This window comes from Pleurodeles waltl, chromosome 1_1, assembly GCF_031143425.1.
Source record: "Pleurodeles waltl isolate 20211129_DDA chromosome 1_1, aPleWal1.hap1.20221129, whole genome shotgun sequence".
Classification (NCBI taxonomy): Eukaryota; Metazoa; Chordata; class Amphibia; order Caudata; family Salamandridae; genus Pleurodeles; species Pleurodeles waltl.
In genome coordinates this window covers 197030339-197053123 of record NC_090436.1, presented here as the reverse complement: position 1 = coordinate 197053123, position 22785 = coordinate 197030339, and the positions used below count along the sequence as shown (strand labels likewise).

Sequence of the window (22785 nt, the reverse complement as noted above, 5' to 3'; positions counted from 1 at the left end):
CTGTGTTATGTCAACACCTAGAGCCAGATGTACTATCATTAGGAAGAACGCTATCCTAATTGTGATTATCTCTGAATTGCAATTAAGAAATCACTATTCCCAATGTACGTAACCATTTTATTTTTTATGAACTATTGCTAGCGGGTCACAAATAGATCTCCCTATTGAATTTTAATGAGATAGGTAGCAGTTTGCAGCCCATTGTGAATGATATCAATTACAAGGATGGTGGCCTGGTGGGTTCAGTAGACTACCATCTCTGTGATTGCTTCTAAATAAAACAGTTTTACTTTTTAAATGCAGGCTGTTTTCCTCAAAGGAAAGCTGGATGCATTTAAAAAATGAAAATGAAAGGTCAGAATTGTCAATTTTTTAAGATTATGCAGTGGTCTGTGGGGCTACTGCCTTTTCTTGAAAAATATTTTAACATTCTCAAAGGGGAAGAGGCCCACTGGGGTCCATTTCCCATTGTGAATTGGTTACCACCAATTTTAAATTGATGGTAAATTATTGCTATTTTGAGACTGGAATTCAGCTGCAAAACTTTAATATATACCACTGTGATTCGTTATTTAGAAGGGACACCCTAAATACTCCCCTTCCAAATACCAAATCAGAATTGAATCGCAAACACAAATTGGGATTCAGTAACAAGTTACTGATTCAAAATTTGGAGTTGGTGCATTTAAAAAAGCATTTTTGTAGTCGCAAATGGCCAGATTCTGCAAATTGGGCTGCTTGAGACCTCAAAAATGCTTTGTACATCTGGCCCTTAGGGCTTTATTGAAGTGGTCCATCATATTCCCTAGATTTTCGCCCTTGAAAACACATTGGAATTAACAGTCAATCCTTTTGGGGGAGTAAGAGTGTTTATGATTTGTATGATAATCATTGATGTGTAGTATTGGTAAACAAGAGGGTCTTTAGTTTCAAATAGTTGAGTGCCTGGTTGCAAAGGTTTTACTGCAAACTCTGCAGAGATATATGGACATTTTTGCAAAATTGGAGGATTTGCAATTTTCTTCAGTGTGAAAATCGTGAATATTACAACTGTTTGTGCTATGTATGCTCTAGTGTAACGCAAAAAATACATTGGCATGGGCAGTGCAAATGCCCCCATGGACAGCCCAGTTGTGCCTTTCACTGCCCGCATTACAGGAGGTGGGAAGCTCGATGGGTGCTGCGGCACCCGCCGCACTGCCACATTGGCGCCGGCTCAATTACGAGCCGGCATCAATGTTAAGGGCCTGTTCACCACAGGGCTGGTGGGTGGAAATGCTAGGGCTAGCGGTGTTCTGGCCACACAAGCGGTCTGATGGCGGTACGAGTTTGGCGGGCAGCCTTCGCCGTACACCAAATTTGTAACGAGGGCCTATGTTTCTGTGATTTGTATACCTAATCCCAAATCCTATGATGTGATTAGCAGAGAGGCACAGGTTAAACTTTTCATAAGTGTATGCACGTGTTAGTTGTTGCTAACAGAATAGGATAAAAAAAGAGCAATCCATTTTTATACATATTTGCATTTAGAAATAACTTAGGTGCAGTAACTACTGGAAATGCAGGATGATTATCTGCACTAATCACAACAGAGAGCATGTGCGCAAAGTGATGATTAAGCACATAAATAAAAAAAACGATGGAAGCAACTGTGCAAATGCAGGTATGATGCAAACCAATTGATATTCATGTGTGCATCGCTCATGTAAAGGGCACTGGGGTTTTATCGAAGGAGATTTCCATAAAGTGAAACATGGCGCAAATCAGACTTTTAAACAGCACATGTAATTATTTGTCAACTTTGCAATGGGGAAGGCAAGTAATACTAGCTTTCTATTCCTTTTCTGTGGCATCGAGCTTGGAATGGAATTATGCATACATTTAGAAACAAGTACATTTCGATCACCACACACATACGATTTAGTAGTGCGAAGTATATGTCTGGTTTTGTGACCAGATTGTAATAAGGACCTTAGTGTACTCCTCCAGGTTGTCAATGCACATAGAACTGATAGGTAAAATGTAAACCTGAAGAGAAATGTTGCAAGTGTAGACCTGTCACTCAAAGAATAACACCAATGATGTTGGTTTAGCTAAGGAAGAAAGTTTCTGCTTTATATGTGATTCCCTAAATTGAACATGCCTCAGGTACTTAAACATCCTTGTGAGAATTGTGAGATTATAGCGCTCTTGTTTAATTTAAGGATCTCATTAAGGCAATCTCGCCTTTCTTGTCCTGATGAAGATTAAGCTCTACTAGGACTGAAACAACACCATTTTTAACTTATATGATTAAATAAATGTACCCTTATTAAAGAATGTTTAGATTACTTACTAGTAATCTGGATGACTTGACGTCCGTGGCATGGCATTACCCCAAACCTTTTGCCTTCCACCCCCCCCTATTGTTGCTGAACTTGTTTTTGTTGGCATTAAGACTCTGGGCACTTTACTCCTGTAAGCAGCGTTTGTGATCTATTCCTTAAATAAGGTACAATTGGCATACACCTAGTTGGTACAGTTAATTTACTTGTGTGTCCCTGGTATATGGTACTAGATGTACCCAGGGCCTGTCAATTAAATGCTAAAAGTGGGCTGTAGCACACATGGTGTTACCTACTAATGGAGCATTGTAAAGCATATTTCAGGCCTGCCACTGCAGCCTGTAGTGAAGTATTAAACTGCCATTTCAACTTGGCAAAATAAAAGTTTTTGCCAGGCCTGAATCTTTTTTAGTACTTGTAAGTCACTCTTAAGGTAGGCATTGAAGGCTAATAAGGAAGGGAGCATGGTATTTAAAAAGTAGGACATGTGTGCTTAATGTTTACATGTCCTAGTAGCGAACCTAACTGCTAATGTAGGTTTTCCCTGTTGTAATGCTATTTCACCACTAGGCTAACCCAGTGTTACCTTATTGCACATAATAAGTGATAATTTAAGTTTGGGAGCAGGTAGAGAAACTCTTTTTCTGCTCATTTAAAGGGGTGGGCAGAACTCTGCAATTCCACGGAGCTAAAAAACTCAGTGAGATTCCACAGAATTCCACCAGTGGGTGGAATACTATACAACTCATACTGATCATCCTGCAATTCAGCACCAGTAGCGCGAGCAAAGCAAAAAATCTGAGCAAATTGCACCATGAGTGTCACTAGAGCGCACACCCATACTCAAGCAGCATTCCTCTGACGACGACCGCTCGCGAATACCAGTGACCACTCGCATTAGAAAATCACACATGGCGACACCAAATCTTGCAAACCCCTGACAGCTCACATATTCTGGAGCCTTGCAGGAGCAGTATTCTGCCACTCATGGATTGGCACAATTTGGCTAGACCTACATGTTAAAGATAAACACAGAGTGTACAAAATTAGGCCAATTCTGCGGGCGGAACAGAATATTTCACTCACCCCTAGTTTAAAGTCTTCTTTAATGATAAAGTTGGATTTTAAATTCCTAGTCTGAAAATGGAACTTTTAGGAACTTAAAATTTTTCGGCATAAACTAAATGTGCCTTTCTGCCAGTGTCCAGTATCACATGACTGTGAATGTCTCTCCTGTGGTGTGCTGAGCATTTCTTACAGATAATGGGTCAAAAGAGCTTTGGGTGCAAAGCAAGGTATTCCTCTTCTGAGCAGGATGACCTGAGGGTTGTACTCAGCCCTTACTGAACTTCAAAGGGTAGCCTCAGGATTGCACCCACTCCTTCCTGACTTTTAAAGATTGCCTGAACTGACAGAGACAAATGAAACTCAGACCTAGGCCTGCCTGCTTGCCTGCTTTTGTCCCCCTCGATAGATTAGAGGTGGGCCAAGAAAATGAGGAAGGTTTGATGAAGGGGCATCACCCACCCACAGTCTGGCACTAAGTATAATAATAGCGACTTCAGAATCTCTCAGAAGAACACTCCTGGACCTGTGGACGATTAAGAAGGAGGACTGTATTGCTATTTAAAGATGAATGTTGTTATATAATCTCATGTTCTGTTATGTTATGTGTATTTCTATTTGTAAACAGGCCGATGACCAGCAAGGGTATTCTGGTGCTGAGCTGGTGTGTGTGCCTAGCCCTGCCTATGGTAGGTTGGTTAATTGAAAAACTAGGTCTTCAGCTTCTTGCAAAATTCAAGAAGTGAGGAGGAAGTTCTGAGGTAGAGTGGGAGGCAGTTACACTCTTTAGGAGTGATGTGAGAGAATGGCTTTCCTCCTAAGTTGCTTTTGTGTATGCAGGGACGTGTGAAAGTAAGAGTTTTGGAGAGAGGAGGTGTCTGGGTGGTTGGTGGAAGGAGATGCAACTGTTAAGGTGGGTAAGGCCTCAGTTGTGTAGTATGCTGAATGTTTGAATGAGGAGTTTCACTTGAGTGTGTTTGTGTTTTGGGAGACAGTGGAGTTACCTGAGATGTGGTATGATGTGAGTTTGTCTGGGAGATTGTCTGGCTGCCGAGTTCTTGATTTTTTGTAGTCTTCTTGAGGGTTGCTTCATGATCCCAGTTTAGAAAGCAGTCCCATAGTCCTACTTGCTGGTGACTAGGGGGTGAGTCTTTCTAGTGTTGCTTAGGAGCCATTTGAAGATTTTCTTCAGCATCTTCAGGATGTGTGAAAGCAGGAAGGCTTTGAGCTGTGTGGTCATGTCCAGTTTGCTGTCAGTGATTACACCAAGGTTCCTGGCACGGGTTCTGGGTGTGGTTGTGGGTCTGAGTTTGGCCAGACACCAGTTGTAGTTGTTATATGGGTCCTACTAAGATAATAGGACTGCATATCGGACAACAGAACTTCAGAATGTGGGGGACTAAGTCCATCCACACCATCAGGAGCTGTTGGCCCAATTCCAGGCTAGGTCACAGTGCCTCACCGGACCCCGACACCTACCAGGGTGGAAGATGATTATGGCCATCTAAACATGACACTCTGAGCCTGATTAAGATCTTGGTGGATGGGATATTCCATCACAAACCTGATGGATATCCCGTCAGGCATATTACAAGTTCCATTATATCCTATGAAACTTGTGATACGGCGGACATGTTATCTATCAAAGATTTTCCCATTTGCCAAGATCGTGATCAGGCCTTCTGTCTCCTTAGGGAATCTGTGGAAACATGTCATCCTTGTGTTCTATTACTGATGCATGTTCAGGTACAAACACAAGAGAAGTACAAGATAAGTTTTCAATACATTTTTTAAACAATTGGAGTCTTCCATAAAGAGAATCAACTGCAATAATTAGGCAGGTTGAACAAAGCAAAGTTATCAGCATAATAAACATGGTAAAATTAGTGAACAATCCAACCATGGTAAAAGAGCTAGAGTTTTCAGAGATTATTACCTAACCCTAAAATCATGCTACGAGCATAGGCGGTGTACTGCCTTTGCCCCATCTAAGGGATTATCCATAGCCCCATACCTGGAAAGAGTGTCAAGAGTCAGGGTGTAGAGTGCATAGCAGTCCTCTCAGGAAGCTGGTAGATTAGCACCAGCAAAGCTGCATTTCAAACACAGCATACATCCAGGATGGTCATGACTGGAATTCCCCTCTACCGCTTCTGGGTCAGTGTACTATTTATATAATAAAGCCATACTGTGTTGGGAGCACAGCTCTGATGTAATGCTATATATGGATGTTAGAAGCTGTCTCCTGAATGGGCAACATAAGCACTAGGTTGTGTTCTTTGTTCCTAGACTTGAACAGAATGTACTGAATACATATCAAGAAAAAGGCTAACTAAACAAGCAACTCCTACAACATATTCGTACAAAAATATCAAGTAAGGAATTTGTGTACAATGGCACTGCTAAAAGCTATAGAACTAAAACACATAAAATATGAAACATAAAATAAAGCTAAAACGGTGAAACTAACTCAGGTCCAAGAGGTCCTCACAATAGAGTTCCACCGAGTCAAATTCTTGCCAAAGATCACTACTTGTCGGTGTTGAGTTTGAGACACTTGACTTTCATCCAGTGAGGGACTTTGGTCATGCAGGTGGCGAACTTGTTTCTTGTACTTTAGGTTTTGTCTGAGAGCATGAGTATGAGTTGCATGTCATTGGCATTGGTATGGGTGTTGATGTTGTATGCACAAATTATATAGTCAGAGGTATCATATATACATTGAGCAGGTTAGAGCTGAGCGATGAACCTTGAGGCACTACACAGATGACTCACCCTTCTTACTTTGAATCCAGGCCCGCAAAAGTGACTCCCAAGGGCCTTGATCTCTAAGTGGTGCCTCCCAGATTGTAGACCATTGGCTGGAATAAGAATGTACTTCTCCTGAACTCTAGGTGAACATCAAGAAGAGTTGGTCATATCATGACCATGAGCAGACTCTCAACATCAACCAATGACCATCAGCGATGCCCACCAATGTGAGTCTACTGCAATGTCTGCTCTTCATGTCAGCAGTGACAGTCCATATCAGGGGTCACTGCCAACATGAATCTCCATTAATGACCGACTCATCATTCCACAACAGCGTTCATCCATAGTCCCTATCCTGCTTCCTACATTGACATCGATCTCCTCATGAAACTACATTTTAATAGTTTAGACAAAATTAAGCCATTTCAATTCAATTTCCTGTTCTGAAGCTGGATTTGGACACAACAGAGGAAGAATACTTTCTTGGTTGCTAGTAAAAATATAATTGACTCAGGGAGTAGAACCAAGGCTTAATCCATGAACAATTCAATCCTAAAACATGTTCCAATAAGTAGGTATGCACTTTAATGCATAGGATTCACCAAAACCTTTATTACATTTTGTGGAATACTTATTGAAGGATTTGTAATATTTTCTTTTGAACACTGAAGAGAAAAAAATCTGATTTGTTACACAAATAATTTACGGAAACCCAGAGATGATTAAATGATTTTCTGGTTGGCTTACTTCTTGTTGCCTGCATCAATATAGAAACTGGTGGATGCAATCTGAAATCTATAAGCCCTCTCCTCTCATCCTCCATATTCACAGACTGTGAAGCTGGATTGTAAATGAAGGCAGAGGTCAAGGATGAAGAGGACAAGGGTGCAATGGAAGAATCCACACTTGTTGGATTGATCAGTTTGGTAAAAGAGGAAAGCATTGACCTCTTAGCAGAAATGGGAGGACAACTATTATCTGTGACTTATATCTTGTCTCTTTGAGGTTTTGCTATGAGATGTGTAATCAGAGGAATTAGAGGAATTAAAATATAATGCAGTTGGCCCATTAAGTCAACAATGCATCCGATCCCATTGCTAAAGTGATGTAAAAGCAGTAGAGGAGAAAAGGTAGCAGAACATTGTGTTGACTGGTGTAAATACACATCACTGGTATTTCAACAATAGTTCCCGTGAGGAAGGAAGTATTCTGCTAAGATTTTTTGCCAATAAAGCGCCCTACCCATATTTCCTTGAACATACACAACCCTGAATGATAAAAGATATCTGCCCTTCCAAACAAAATGTGTCATTTCACTGTGTACAAATGGTAGGAACCTTTTCTGAACTGATGAACCAGACACGTTATTTTCATAGTGTTTTTTGGCTCTTACCAGATGCTTGAAAGTCTGTAATGCTCTTAAAACAGCCATTGTTTTCCTCTATTTGGAATAATGATTTATTTATTTCCTGACATAACCACTGATGAAGGACTGCATTTGAACCTTACACAATTTACTATGACAGTGTTAGAAATCTTTGTGCATCACAGACTTCTGCTGTGCATTCCACATATGCCGTTTTAATGGTTCCTTGAGATGCCCTAAATGTGACGGATATGCCCAGATGGGGGTCCCGTACTCACTGTGCCACATGACCAGACTTCACCTAATGGTATTATTCCAATTAAAGTGAAACTGGTCTTGGTTTGCTTGTGTTCTACTTCAGGGAGGATCTGGGTTGACAGTTCAGGTTGGACTTTTCCTAATGGAACAAGGTCATGACCGATTTGATTTTGGCTGGGTCCTACTGAAATACAGTGTGAAATATAATGATGGACTGGGATGCGTCTATGAGTGGCTGGGATTATTCAAGCATTCTACCCATAACTTTGTATATTTCATTGTGAAACCCTAAGTGCAACAGGTATGGCCAGATGTGACTACTATTGTCATAGTTTCACTGGAACCAGGCTACACCCAACACTCCACTGGCAACAAACATGGAACAGAAATTTGTGCTGCTAGCTTTGGTGTATTCTTAAAACAAAAATAATCCAGGTCATTTGAACCTCTTAATTGTGTGCCACAGTGGACATGGAGGTGAAAAGAATAGCAACAAGAAAAAACATGATGAATAAGGGGTGTTTGCTCCCTTTTTACGTACTGGTATGAGTCTTCCCAGAAGTAATGGAGAAAGATAAGAAGCTTGGATAGAATGTCTCCAATTTAAAGAGGTAGACCTCCACTTGCAAAAGTAAGGTTTAGCATAAGAAGATGGAGCAAATTCTAATAATTAAAATGACACTAAAACTAACTAAATTTAATCAGTAGAACAGGAGTAATAAATGTATAAAGTTTTAATGACATCTATTGCCTAAAAGTTCAAAGCACCAACTGCAGGTGTCTGGTTGCGCTAGACTGGGTTAAAGTCAAAAGTTAAGGCCGAGTGCCATGAAGTGCACATTGGTTAGAAGGGGTAGATTGGACCGGATCTTGACTTACCTTTGGACATATAAAAATAGTAGAAGAAACGTCCAGTAAAAGGTAGAGGTACAGTTCAGTAGGGAGACGCAGCATGCTGTGTGTGAGGAGTTGTTGTTGTCACTGGGGAGTCAGTGGATGATGTCTGGGTGAAGCCATCAACAATGGCAGACAAAAGCTCTGAGGCCTAGGTCTTGGGGTGCACAACCTGGGGGTGATAGGCCTTACTCCACCAGAGGCCAGCCAGGAACAATGTTCAAGGCCTCAGGACCTTGTTATGTCCCTATCCCTCATAAGGAGGTCAGTCAACTAGTCCTTTGAGTCACTTTGGTGGTCATGGGTTCAAGGTTATGGTCCAGTTCTTCTTCAAGTGGTGATGCAGTGCTTCAAGCAGCAGGGCAGTCCTCTGGTGGCACAGCAGGCCTTCTAAAGCCTTTCAAAGGTGCAGGAGTGTAGTGAAGAGGTATTATGTGGGTCCAATATTTATAAAGGGTGCTGGCCTTTGTGTGCAAAGGAACACACTGTCCTACCCCCCATCTGGTTCTGTGAAGTTCTTCCCTTGCACTTCCAGGGCTCAAAGAAGTCTGGAGTGAACACCAGTGTTAAATTTCTTTATGTGTGCTGGAGGCAAGCCCATTGAAGTGTAAATGGGGTAGGCACAGCTCTGCCACCAGTCATCCTGGCTAGTTGGCCCATCCTGCCTACACCTAGTCCCCTTTTGTGTCACTGTCTGGGAGAGATAAACACACCCTAACAGCAGATCTGGAGGAAATACACAAACTGTGACAACAGAGACATTCACAGTCATGTGATCTAGAATACTTGCAGAAGGCACAAATGGTAAGGACAAGAAAACTGCAACTTTTAAATTTTTTAAAAGTGGCATTATATTTTATGGAGATCGCAATATGGCGGACGGAATATCCGTCACGTTTGTCATGGAGTATTCCATCTACTAAGATCGTAATCAGGCCCTATGTGTCTGACTTTACCATTCCAAAGGATATCACCTTACAATTCATTTGAGTATTAACATGTTATCTCTACCTGCTCCCAATCCAAAGTGAGCAGTTATTAAAAGGTATAAGGTATCTCAGTGTTAGCCAATGAAAAGAACATGTCTTACAGTAGTGAAAAACAACATTAGGAATTTTCACAGGGCATGTAAAACTTTAACCCACATGTCTTATTTTTTAAATACGATGCACCCTGCCCTGTGAGCTTTCAGGATCTACCTCATGGGTGGCTTGAATATATCGAAAAGGGTTACATGTATTAAAAAGGAATGTTTAGACCTACCAAAAGTGTTATTTTCCAAGGTAGGAATGGCAGTTTAAAACTGCCCTACAGGCTGCAATGGCTGGCCGGAGACATGTTTTGAAGAGATACTATAGTGGGTGGCACAATGGGTGCTGCAGGCCCACTAGAGCATTTAATTTATGTGCCTTGGCACATGTAGCACCATATTCTAGGTAAATACAAGTCAATTATATGTGCCAATCATGTGTAGGCCAATTTGACCATGTTTTAGGGAAAGCAAGTACAAGACCTTTTGCACTGGTTAGCAGAGCTAAAGTGCAAGAGTCCTAAATCCAACAAAAAATGAAATAAAAATAAAAAAACAGGAGGGGTGATGGTAAAATGTTTGGGTGTGATCCTACAGAGAGAGCCAGATCCAACAGATATACAAAAGATGAATGAATTAATAAGACAAGCAAATATGCTTGCTTTCACTTGTCACTGAAAGCGTTTGCCTTAGGACATGTTGAGCGTATGGACATGGTTCATGCTCAGCCACTTGCAAAACTAACTGATCTTCACAGGCACAAGTTGCTAAATCCTACTCCTCAGATTTTTAATGAAGCAAAATATCATAAGGTTGGGCATTGCCAGACGAGCAATTGAAGTATGTGAAGTGCTTAAAGTAAAAAAAATTACTATGGTAAAAATAGTTTTTCTCATTAAATAAATATTGAAACTTTTGGAGCAATAATTCTGTGGTGTATCATGTTCTAATTTGACTGTGTGCAGCCTCAAATGTCTGTTTGTGTATTTTATATCAGTGAATAGTTTGCATGGTACACACTATGATAAGGATTGGGAATTTGTTCAAACAAGCAAGCATGTGTTGTGGTTGCCTCAGACCTGCCTCAAAAACACAAGGGCTGTACAAATGGGTGCTGGCACAGTTGTGAGCAAATCCCATTCATTAGAACCATAATGGTGTCAGTTGATGGATTTTGTTGCCCAGCCAAGTGTCTTCCCACAGCACAGTCATTGGCTGAAACTCAGCCAGTGACAGTGATGTAGGCCACAGCTACCTCCTACTTTTGCTCTCTCCTTCCCATGATGGTCATGCACTTTGTTTTAGATCTAGACTGATGTCACCGCAGATTCAGAGTTAGATTGTGCTCAGGACACTATGTTTTCCTGCAGATGTTGGAACAGATTTGATTTAAATGAACTTAACTTTAAGGGGCAGGCTTAGTATGGAGTAATTAGGATCCAGATAGAGGGACAAAGAGGGACAAGGACTGGGACATAGAAGCCGATAGAGAGACAGAAATATAGAGATAGATAAATAGATAGGAGATAGATAGATAGATAGATAGATAGATAGATAGATAGATAGATAGATAGATAGATAGATAGATAGATAGATAAATACATTGGATTAGCAATTGAGGGGGGTTAAACCCTTGTCAAGCAGAAGCCTCATTCCTTGTCACGCTGAAGACACAACCAAACCCCAGAGTAACCTGTGTTCGCTCTGTAGCGTGGCAAAAAACATTGAGGCTTAACTTAGAGGCAATGTGTGAAGTATTTCTGCAACACTTTAAACAGTGGCAAAATGAAAACACACCACAGAATAATAAAGACATACTGTAATTCGTAATAAACAAAACAAGACCAACACAACAAAAATCCAATCAGTAGAACTGTAGATATGCAGGTATAAAGAGTGAGGTGAAAATAATGCCATAAAGCACAAAGCGCCAACTGTGAATATGTGGTTGTACTACACTGAGCCAAAGTCACAAGCTTAGGCTTACCCTGATAGAGTGTGGGCCAGCTACAGGGCACAAATGAGGCCTGCTGAACAAGAGTACCTCTTGCAGTGTTTCAAGATCACTCACTGAGCATGTATCTCACAGTTGAGGTGATGCTCTAGTTCTGTGGAACAGTGAAACTGTGATGCAAAGTCCTGCATCATTGTCTAGGATCCCATTAACAAGGGCTTGAAATGTGAAATTTGGCGTTGAGGATGCATCACGCAGCTGAGGCGATGTCAGTTCTGAGAAGCTGCAATGCGAGAACCTGTATTGTCGTTGAGGCTGCCAATGATGGGAGATTTTTGAAGCAAGGCCTGCATCATGGATGCATTGTACAGTGGCAGTGCTGACGAGGGCTGCAAGGCTGATGCAGAGTCCTTGTGCTGGGAGAATCATCGCAACAGAGCCAGTGCACTGGTTCTGCTCTGGGTTGTGCCATGCAATAGAGGGGATGAATCAGTTCCACATGATCCACAGATAGGCTGGCAGAGAACCTTCAGGTCCACGTCCGAGAGTCCAGGACTGGGGTGGCACTACTTGGCAGGGTAGGACTCACAGATGGCAGAGCCCTGTTGCTGGGTTCAAGGTTGTTTGAACCTCCTGTCCCTGAGGCTCTATTCAGGACCCTAGCCAATTAGCTCCTGCAGTCACTCTGGGCTCTTGGGTTCAGGGTTTCAGGTCCAGTCCTTCTCAAAAGGCATGGAGGAAGCAGGACAGCAGTTCTTCAGAGCAGTATTCCAGCAGAGTGGCAATTCTTTCGGCAGCACAACAGTCCTTCTTCCTGGCAGAATCCACAAGCCCAGAAGGTATCTAAGTTCCAATATTCATACCAGGTGCCTCCTTTGAAGTGGGAGAAGTTTCTAGAGGTCTCCCTTTTATGTGCACAGGGTCCCTGTCTCCACTGCCCTGGTTCCAGGCTAACTACACGGGGTATACAGCTCGTTCTGTGGTGGGTAGATAAAGCCTATCCAAATCTAAGTATGGCTGTGCCCAGCTCTGCTCTCTCATCCTGCCAGTGAAGGCCAATTCAGGATCACCTAAGCTCTCTATTGTGTGTGGCTCTCTAGGAGGAATACACAAAGCCCTACTGTCACTGCATCCATTCATGTGATACAGAGACAGGCCTCAGGCACTAAATGGCTTAGACAGGAATATGCCAACTTTCGAAACGTGACATTTTCAAAATTGTATCCAAAAGTCCATCTTCACCACAAGATGGCATTTTTCCTTACAATTCCAAAGACATTGGAAACAAACTGATTACCTGTTCCCATTTGGACGTTACGATTTATTAAATGTAATAAGGTAACTCCAATGTTATCCTATGGGTGAAACAGGCATTGCAGTAATTTAGGAGGACCAGGACATATAAAACCTAAAAAGTACATGTCCTATTTTTTAAATACTCTGCACCCTGCTCTCAGGGCCTACCTTAGGGGTGACTTAAATGTATTAAAAGGAGGTTTTGGACCTGGCAAAAGGTGTATTTTCCCAGGTCACAATAACAGTTTATAACTGCACACAGAGGCTGCAATGGTAGGTATGAGACATGTTTAAAGGGCTACTTCAGTGGGCGGAACACTTGGTACTGGAGGCTCACTAGTAGCATTTAATTTACAGGTCCTGGGTACATGTAGTACCACTTTATTAGAGACTTACAAGAAAATTGAATATGCCAATTGGGTGTAAGCCAATTCTACCATGTTTTAATGAGAGAGAACAATCACCTTAGCACTGGTTTGCAATGGTAAATTTTCCAGCAAAAACAAGATCAGAAAAAATAGAAGTGATGAAGACAAAACATTTGGGGGAAGGCCACCCTAAGGCTGACAGGTATAACAGATAGATAGATCTCCCTGGACCTCCACCTGGACACCTAGCCTGCCACTTGCCTGTGGCTCCCAGCTCCTGCTTGTTCCATACTGATCCAGTGACACTGCAGCTGCCTGGGCTTTCCCACCGGGATTTTCCTAAATTCTTTTTCCCACTCACAAATTTTCCTGCCAACAGAACCCCCGCCCACCCCAGGACCTACTTAATGCAGGCCACAGCTCAACCGTGCAGTGGATGTGTGCAAGGGGTGCACCACTGGTGCACCGAAGGTGTGCCAAAGGCATGCCCATCAGCACCTATCTCTGCCTGGACTTGGCATTTAAAGATGTAAATTCTACTGCAGCACAGCCCCTGGTCTTACCTCCCCCCCCAAAGATACACCATCGCTGAGCTCTATAACTTCCACCCTGAACACCGCAACAAACACTGCCACTGTTCGTACCCATTCTCCATGTTAGAACCTTTCACTGTTGCATAGCTATTTTATCCTTGTTTTAGACATGTTGTTTTATGTTAACCAGGCCTGCAACTGTGCACTTCAGCCCTGTTACATTTTATTCAACATTGCTTTATTTTACTAGCAATAGCAACATTTGTGGTGCTGTTTTTTTTTGTTATCTCATTGTACTTTTGCCTAGGAAAGCACTGCATTCTTAGTAGGACATTTTATTCACTTTGTGCTTTCTCCAAGGCAACAGTCAGATAGCGGTTACCGACAAATGTGGTATGAAGTGCCTCCAACATTCACAGAAAAAACATACTTATACGTGGGGACTATTTTGTAGAATGTCAGCTGTTTCCTTATAAAAACACCCCTTTGTCCCAGACACATTAGAGGGAGATTCCAGCTAGATGACCATGACTGCACACCTAGCCTGCCACTTGCCTGTGGCTTCCAGTTCCTGCTTGTTCCATACTGATCTAGTGACACTGCAGCTGCCTGGGCTTTCCCACCGGGGTTTTCCCAAATTGTTTTTCCCACTCACCGTTTTTTCTGCCAACAGAACCCCTGCCTACCCCAAGACCTATTTAATGCAGGCCACAGCTCAACCGTACAGTGGATGTGTGCAGCGGGTGCACCACTGGTGCACCGAAGGCGTGCCAAAGGAAAGCCCATCTGCACCCATCTGTGCCTGGACTGGGCATTTTAAGATGTAAATTCTACTGCAGCCCAACCCCTGGTCCTACCTCCCCCTCAAAGATACACCATCGCTGAGCTCTATACCCTCCACTCTGAACACAGCAACAAACACTGCCATTGTGCCAACCCATTCTCCATGTTAGAACCTTTCACTGTTGTATAGCTATTTTATTCTTGTTTTAGACATGTTGTTTTATGTTAACTAGGCCTGCCGCTGTGCACTTTAGCCCTGTTACAGTTTATTCAACATTGCTTTATTTTACTAATAATAGCAACATTTTTGGTGCTGTTTTATTTTTGTTATCTCATTGTACTTTTGCCTAGGAAAGCATTGCGTTCTTAGTAGGACATTTTATTCACTTTGTGCTTTCTCCGGGTTACAGTCAGATAGGGTTGCCGACAAACGTGGTATGAAGTGTCTCCAACATTCACTGAAAAAACACACTTATAGGTGGGGACTATTTTGTAGTATGTCAGCTGTTTCCTTATAAAAACACCCCTTTGTCCCAGACACGTTAGAGGGAGATTCCAGCCAGATGACCACGACTGCATGCTGATTGCTGAACGCTTCGCTGCAGCTTCTTGCCTAGATGACCGGACCCCTGATCAACATGGGGACGGTGTCTCTCTAGACCACAGGCTTCTACCTCCAGGAATGAGGGATGATGTGCCCCCAGAGGGGAAACCCGAAGGGCAGATTAGGCTTATTATGCTGTGCTCGGACATGGTTTAGGAAGGAGAAACATATACATCACTCCTGCTGACAGAATGGTAGGACTGTTAGAAATGGGGTCTTTGGTTGGCAGTCAGGTTACCCCCTGTCCAAGCAAGGACCCTCACTCTAGTCAGGGTAAAAGGGAATCACCCTCAGCTAACCCCTGCTTACCCCCTTGGTAGCTCGGCAGTGCAGTAGGCTTAACTTCAGAGTGCTAGGTGGAAAGTATTTGTGCCAACACTCACAGTAACTTAATGAAAGCACTACAAAATGACACAACACCAGTTTAGAAAAATAGAAAGTATTCATCTAAACAAAACAAGACCAAAACGCCAAAAATCCACAATACCCAAGTCTAGTTATCAATTAAAAACCAAAAAGAGTCTTTATGTAGTTTAAAACACACACTAACACTGTTAGCGTGAAAATGTACCTTGGGTGCGTCAACAATAACCCTGCATGGGCGAGTGTGCATCAAAAAGGGCTTACGATGCGTCGATTTCACTCACAAGTGAGATCTTGCATCGTTTCTCCTTTCATCGGGTTGGGGCGTGTTTCTTCTCTCCGCAGGAGAGCGATGTGTCGATCTGGTCAGCACTCTCAGGTCCGGGCAGGCCTTGCGTTGTTTTTACATGCCAAGCGGTGCTTGCATCGGAAAGCCAGCCACACGATGATGCAAAAACCACACAGCACGGGTTGCGATCTCCCAGCCTCCGTCAGCGATGCTGCACATCGTTTCTCCTGCTCTGTGCGTCGATTCTTTGGTCGCATTTCCAGCGAGCGTTGATTTTCAATCCGGGGAGCTGCTGGCACGTCGTTTCTTCAGTAGCAGATTGGAGTTGCGTCAATCTTTTCCCCACATGGCACTCTGTGCGTGGATTTCCTCCTCTTAGGCTGCCAACTTCTCCTTTCATGGTCCCAGGAACTGGATGGGCACCACAGAGCAGAGTAGGCTTCTATCCAGAGACTCCAGGTGCTGGCAGAGAGAAGTCTTTGCTGTCCCTGAGACTTCAAACAACAGGAGGCAAGCTCTAAATCAAGCCCTTGGAGAGTTCTTCTGAAGATGGAGGGCACACAAAGTACATTCTTTGCCCTCTTACTCTGGCAGAAGCAGCAACTGCAGGATAGCTCCACAAAGCACAATCACAGGCAGGGCAGCTCTTCTTCCTCAGCTCTTCAGCTCTTCTCCAGGCAGAGGATCCTCTTGTTTCCAGAAGTGTTCTAAAGTCTGTGGATTTGGGTGCCCTTCGTTTACCCAATTTCTCCTTTGAAGTAGGCCTACTTCCTGGCACGGGTTCTGGGTGTGGTTGTGGGTCTGAGTTTGGCCAGACACCAGTTGTAGTTGTTATATGGGTCCTACTAAGATAATAGGACTGCATATCGGACAACAGAACTTCAGAATGTGGGGGACTAAGTCCATCCACACCATCAGGAGCTGTTGGCCCAATTCCAGGCTAGGTCACAGTGCCTCACCGGACCCCGACACCTACCAGGGTGGAAGATGATTATGGCCATCTAAACATGACACTCTGAGCCTGATTAAGATCTTGGTGGATGGGATATTCCATCACAAACCTGATGGATATCCCGTCAGGCATATTACAAGTTCCATTATATCCTATGAAACTTGTGATACGGCGGACATGTTATCTATCAAAGATTTTCCCATTTGCCAAGATCGTGATCAGGCCTTCTGTCTCCTTAGGGAATCTGTGGAACCATGTCATCCTTGTGTTCTATTACTGATGCATGTTCAGGTACAAACACAAGAGAAGTACAAGATAAGTTTTCAATACATTTTTTAAACAATTGGAGTCTTCCATAAAGAGAATCAACTGCAATAATTAGGCAGGTTGAACAAAGCAAAGTTATCAGCATAATAAACATGGTAAAATTAGTGAACAATCCAACCATGGTAAAAGAGCTAGAGTTTTCAGAGATTATTACCTAACCCTAAAATCATGCTACGAGCATAGGCGGTGTACTGCCTTTGCCCCATCTAAGGGATTATCCATAGCCCCATACCTGGAAAGAGTGTCAAGAGTCAGGGTGTAGAGTGCATAGCAGTCCTCTCAGGAAGCTGGTAGATTAGCACCAGCAAAGCTGCATTTCAAACACAGCATACATCCAGGATGGTCATGACTGGAATTCCCCTCTACCGCTTCTGGGTCAGTGTACTATTTATATAATAAAGCCATACTGTGTTGGGAGCACAGCTCTGATGTAATGCTATATATGGATGTTAGAAGCTGTCTCCTGAATGGGCAACATAAGCACTAGGTTGTGTTCTTTGTTCCTAGACTTGAACAGAATGTACTGAATACATATCAAGAAAAAGGCTAACTAAACAAGCAACTCCTACAACATATTCGTACAAAAATATCAAGTAAGGAATTTGTGTACAATGGCACTGCTAAAAGCTATAGAACTAAAACACATAAAATATGAAACATAAAATAAAGCTAAAACGGTGAAACTAACTCAGGTCCAAGAGGTCCTCACAATAGAGTTCCACCGAGTCAAATTCTTGCCAAAGATCACTACTTGTCGGTGTTGAGTTTGAGACACTTGACTTTCATCCAGTGAGGGACTTTGGTCATGCAGGTGGCGAACTTGTTTCTTGTACTTTAGGTTTTGTCTGAGAGCATGAGTATGAGTTGCATGTCATTGGCATTGGTATGGGTGTTGATGTTGTATGCACAAATTATATAGTCAGAGGTATCATATATACATTGAGCAGGTTAGAGCTGAGCGATGAACCTTGAGGCACTACACAGATGACTCACCCTTCTTACTTTGAATCCAGGCCCGCAAAAGTGACTCCCAAGGGCCTTGATCTCTAAGTGGTGCCTCCCAGATTGTAGACCATTGGCTGGAATAAGAATGTACTTCTCCTGAACTCTAGGTGAACATCAAGAAGAGTTGGTCATATCATGACCATGAGCAGACTCTCAACATCAACCAATGACCATCAGCGATGCCCACCAATGTGAGTCTACTGCAATGTCTGCTCTTCATGTCAGCAGTGACAGTCCATATCAGGGGTCACTGCCAACATGAATCTCCATTAATGACCGACTCATCATTCCACAACAGCGTTCATCCATAGTCCCTATCCTGCTTCCTACATTGACATCGATCTCCTCATGAAACTACATTTTAATAGTTTAGACAAAATTAAGCCATTTCAATTCAATTTCCTGTTCTGAAGCTGGATTTGGACACAACAGAGGAAGAATACTTTCTTGGTTGCTAGTAAAAATATAATTGACTCAGGGAGTAGAACCAAGGCTTAATCCATGAACAATTCAATCCTAAAACATGTTCCAATAAGTAGGTATGCACTTTAATGCATAGGATTCACCAAAACCTTTATTACATTTTGTGGAATACTTATTGAAGGATTTGTAATATTTTCTTTTGAACACTGAAGAGAAAAAAATCTGATTTGTTACACAAATAATTTACGGAAACCCAGAGATGATTAAATGATTTTCTGGTTGGCTTACTTCTTGTTGCCTGCATCAATATAGAAACTGGTGGATGCAATCTGAAATCTATAAGCCCTCTCCTCTCATCCTCCATATTCACAGACTGAGAAGCTGGATTGTAAATGAAGGCAGAGGTCAAGGATGAAGAGGACAAGGGTGCAATGGAAGAATCCACACTTGTTGGATTGATCAGTTTGGTAAAAGAGGAAAGCATTGACCTCTTAGCAGAAATGGGAGGACAACTATTATCTGTGACTTATATCTTGTCTCTTTGAGGTTTTGCTATGAGATGTGTAATCAGAGGAATTAGAGGAATTAAAATATAATGCAGTTGGCCCATTAAGTCAACAATGCATCCGATCCCATTGCTAAAGTGATGTAAAAGCAGTAGAGGAGAAAAGGTAGCAGAACATTGTGTTGACTGGTGTAAATACACATCACTGGTATTTCAACAATAGTTCCCGTGAGGAAGGAAGTATTCTGCTAAGATTTCTTGCCAATAAAGCGCCCTACCCATATTTCCTTGAACATACACAACCCTGAATGATAAAAGATATCTGCCCTTCCAAACAAAATGTGTCATTTCACTGTGTACAAATGGTAGGAACCTTTTCTGAACTGATGAACCAGACACGTTATTTTCATAGTGTTTTTTGGCTCTTACCAGATGCTTGAAAGTCTGTAATGCTCTTAAAACAGCCATTGTTTTCCTCTATTTGGAATAATGATTTATTTATTTCCTGACATAACCACTGATGAAGGACTGCATTTGAACCTTACACAATTTACTATGACAGTGTTAGAAATCTTTGTGCATCACAGACTTCTGCTGTGCATTCCACATATGCCGTTTTAATGGTTCCTTGAGATGCCCTAAATGTGACGGATATGCCCAGATGGGGGTCCCGTACTCACTGTGCCACATGACCAGACTTCACCTAATGGTATTATTCCAATTAAAGTGAAACTGGTCTTGGTTTGCTTGTGTTCTACTTCAGGGAGGATCTGGGTTGGCAGTTCAGGTTGGACTTTTCCTAATGGAACAAGGTCATGACCGATTTGATTTTGGCTGGGTCCTACTGAAATACAGTGTGAAATATAATGATGGACTGGGATGCGTCTATGAGTGGCTGGGATTATTCAAGCATTCTACCCATAACTTTGTATATTTCATTGTGAAACCCTAAGTGCAACAGGTATGGCCAGATGTGACTACTATTGTCATAGTTTCACTGGAACCAGGCTACACCCAACACTCCACTGGCAACAAACATGGAACAGAAATTTGTGCTGCTAGCTTTGGTGTATTCTTAAAACAAAAATAATCCAGGTCATTTGAACCTCTTAATTGTGTGCCACAGTGGACATGGAGGTGAAAAGAATAGCAACAAGAAAAAACATGATGAATAAGGGGTGTTTGCTCCCTTTTTACGTACTGGTATGAGTCTTCCCAGAAGTAATGGAGAAAGATAAGAAGCTTGGATAGAATGTCTCCAATTTAAAGAGGTAGACCTCCACTTGCAAAAGTAAGGTTTAGCATAAGAAGATGGAGCAAATTCTAATAATTAAAATGACACTAAAACTAACTAAATTTAATCAGTAGAACAGGAGTAATAAATGTATAAAGTTTTAATGACATCTATTGCCTAAAAGTTCAAAGCACCAACTGCAGGTGTCTGGTTGCGCTAGACTGGGTTAAAGTCAAAAGTTAAGGCCGAGTGCCATGAAGTGCACATTGGTTAGAAGGGGTAGATTGGACCGGATCTTGACTTACCTTTGGACATATAAAAATAGTAGAAGAAACGTCCAGTAAAAGGTAGAGGTACAGTTCAGTAGGGAGACGCAGCATGCTGTGTGTGAGGAGTTGTTGTTGTCACTGGGGAGTCAGTGGATGATGTCTGGGTGAAGCCATCAACAATGGCAGACAAAAGCTCTGAGGCCTAGGTCTTGGGGTGCACAACCTGGGGGTGATAGGCCTTACTCCACCAGAGGCCAGCCAGGAACAATGTTCAAGGCCTCAGGACCTTGTTATGTCCCTATCCCTCATAAGGAGGTCAGTCAACTAGTCCTTTGAGTCACTTTGGTGGTCATGGGTTCAAGGTTATGGTCCAGTTCTTCTTCAAGTGGTGATGCAGTGCTTCAAGCAGCAGGGCAGTCCTCTGGTGGCACAGCAGGCCTTCTAAAGCCTTTCAAAGGTGCAGGAGTGTAGTGAAGAGGTATTATGTGGGTCCAATATTTATAAAGGGTGCTGGCCTTTGTGTGCAAAGGAACACACTGTCCTACCCCCCATCTGGTTCTGTGAAGTTCTTCCCTTGCACTTCCAGGGCTCAAAGAAGTCTGGAGTGAACACCAGTGTTAAATTTCTTTATGTGTGCTGGAGGCAAGCCCATTGAAGTGTAAATGGGGTAGGCACAGCTCTGCCACCAGTCATCCTGGCTAGTTGGCCCATCCTGCCTACACCTAGTCCCCTTTTGTGTCACTGTCTGGGAGAGATACACACACCCTAACAGCAGATCTGGAGGAAATACACAAACTGTGACAACAGAGACATTCACAGTCATGTGATCTAGAATACTTGCAGAAGGCACAAATGGTAAGGACAAGAAAACTGCAACTTTTTAATTTTTTAAAAGTGGCATTATATTTTATGGAGATCGCAATATGGCGGACGGAATATCCGTCACGTTTGTCATGGAGTATTCCATCTACTAAGATCGTAATCAGGCCCTATGTGTCTGACTTTACCATTCCAAAGGATATCACCTTACAATTCATTTGAGTATTAACATGTTATCTCTACCTGCTCCCAATCCAAAGTGAGCAGTTATTAAAAGGTATAAGGTATCTCAGTGTTAGCCAATGAAAAGAACATGTCTTACAGTAGTGAAAAACAACATTAGGAATTTTCACAGGGCATGTAAAACTTTAACCCACATGTCTTATTTTTTAAATACGATGCACCCTGCCCTGTGAGCTTTCAGGATCTACCTCATGGGTGGCTTGAATATATCGAAAAGGGTTACATGTATTAAAAAGGAATGTTTAGACCTACCAAAAGTGTTATTTTCCAAGGTAGGAATGGCAGTTTAAAACTGCCCTACAGGCTGCAATGGCTGGCCGGAGACATGTTTTGAAGAGATACTATAGTGGGTGGCACAATGGGTGCTGCAGGCCCACTAGAGCATTTAATTTATGTGCCTTGGCACATGTAGCACCATATTCTAGGTAAATACAAGTCAATTATATGTGCCAATCATGTGTAGGCCAATTTGACCATGTTTTAGGGAAAGCAAGCACAAGACCTTTTGCACTGGTTAGCAGAGCTAAAGTGCAAGAGTCCTAAATCCAACAAAAAATGAAATAAAAATAAAAAAACAGGAGGGGTGATGGTAAAATGTTTGGGTGTGATCCTACAGAGAGAGCCAGATCCAACAGATATACAAAAGATGAATGAATTAATAAGACAAGCAAATATGCTTGCTTTCACTTGTCACTGAAAGCGTTTGCCTTAGGACATGTTGAGCGTATGGACATGGTTCATGCTCAGCCACTTGCAAAACTAACTGATCTTCACAGGCACAAGTTGCTAAATCCTACTCCTCAGATTTTTAATGAAGCAAAATATCATAAGGTTGGGCATTGCCAGACGAGCAATTGAAGTATGTGAAGTGCTTAAAGTAAAAAAAATTACTATGGTAAAAATAGTTTTTCTCATTAAATAAATATTGAAACTTTTGGAGCAATAATTCTGTGGTGTATCATGTTCTAATTTGACTGTGTGCAGCCTCAAATGTCTGTTTGTGTATTTTATATCAGTGAATAGTTTGCATGGTACACACTATGATAAGGATTGGGAATTTGTTCAAACAAGCAAGCATGTGTTGTGGTTGCCTCAGACCTGCCTCAAAAACACAAGGGCTGTACAAATGG

The 22785-nt window shown here is 42.3% G+C and overlaps 1 protein-coding gene across 3 annotated transcripts in view; it reads left to right on the top strand.

Moving 5' to 3' along the window:
* The window catches only part of ADAMTS12 (ADAM metallopeptidase with thrombospondin type 1 motif 12), a 3732731-nt gene that overhangs the window by 1906978 nt on the left and 1802968 nt on the right, over positions 1-22785 (top strand). The gene's annotated exons all lie outside the window — the stretch shown is intronic.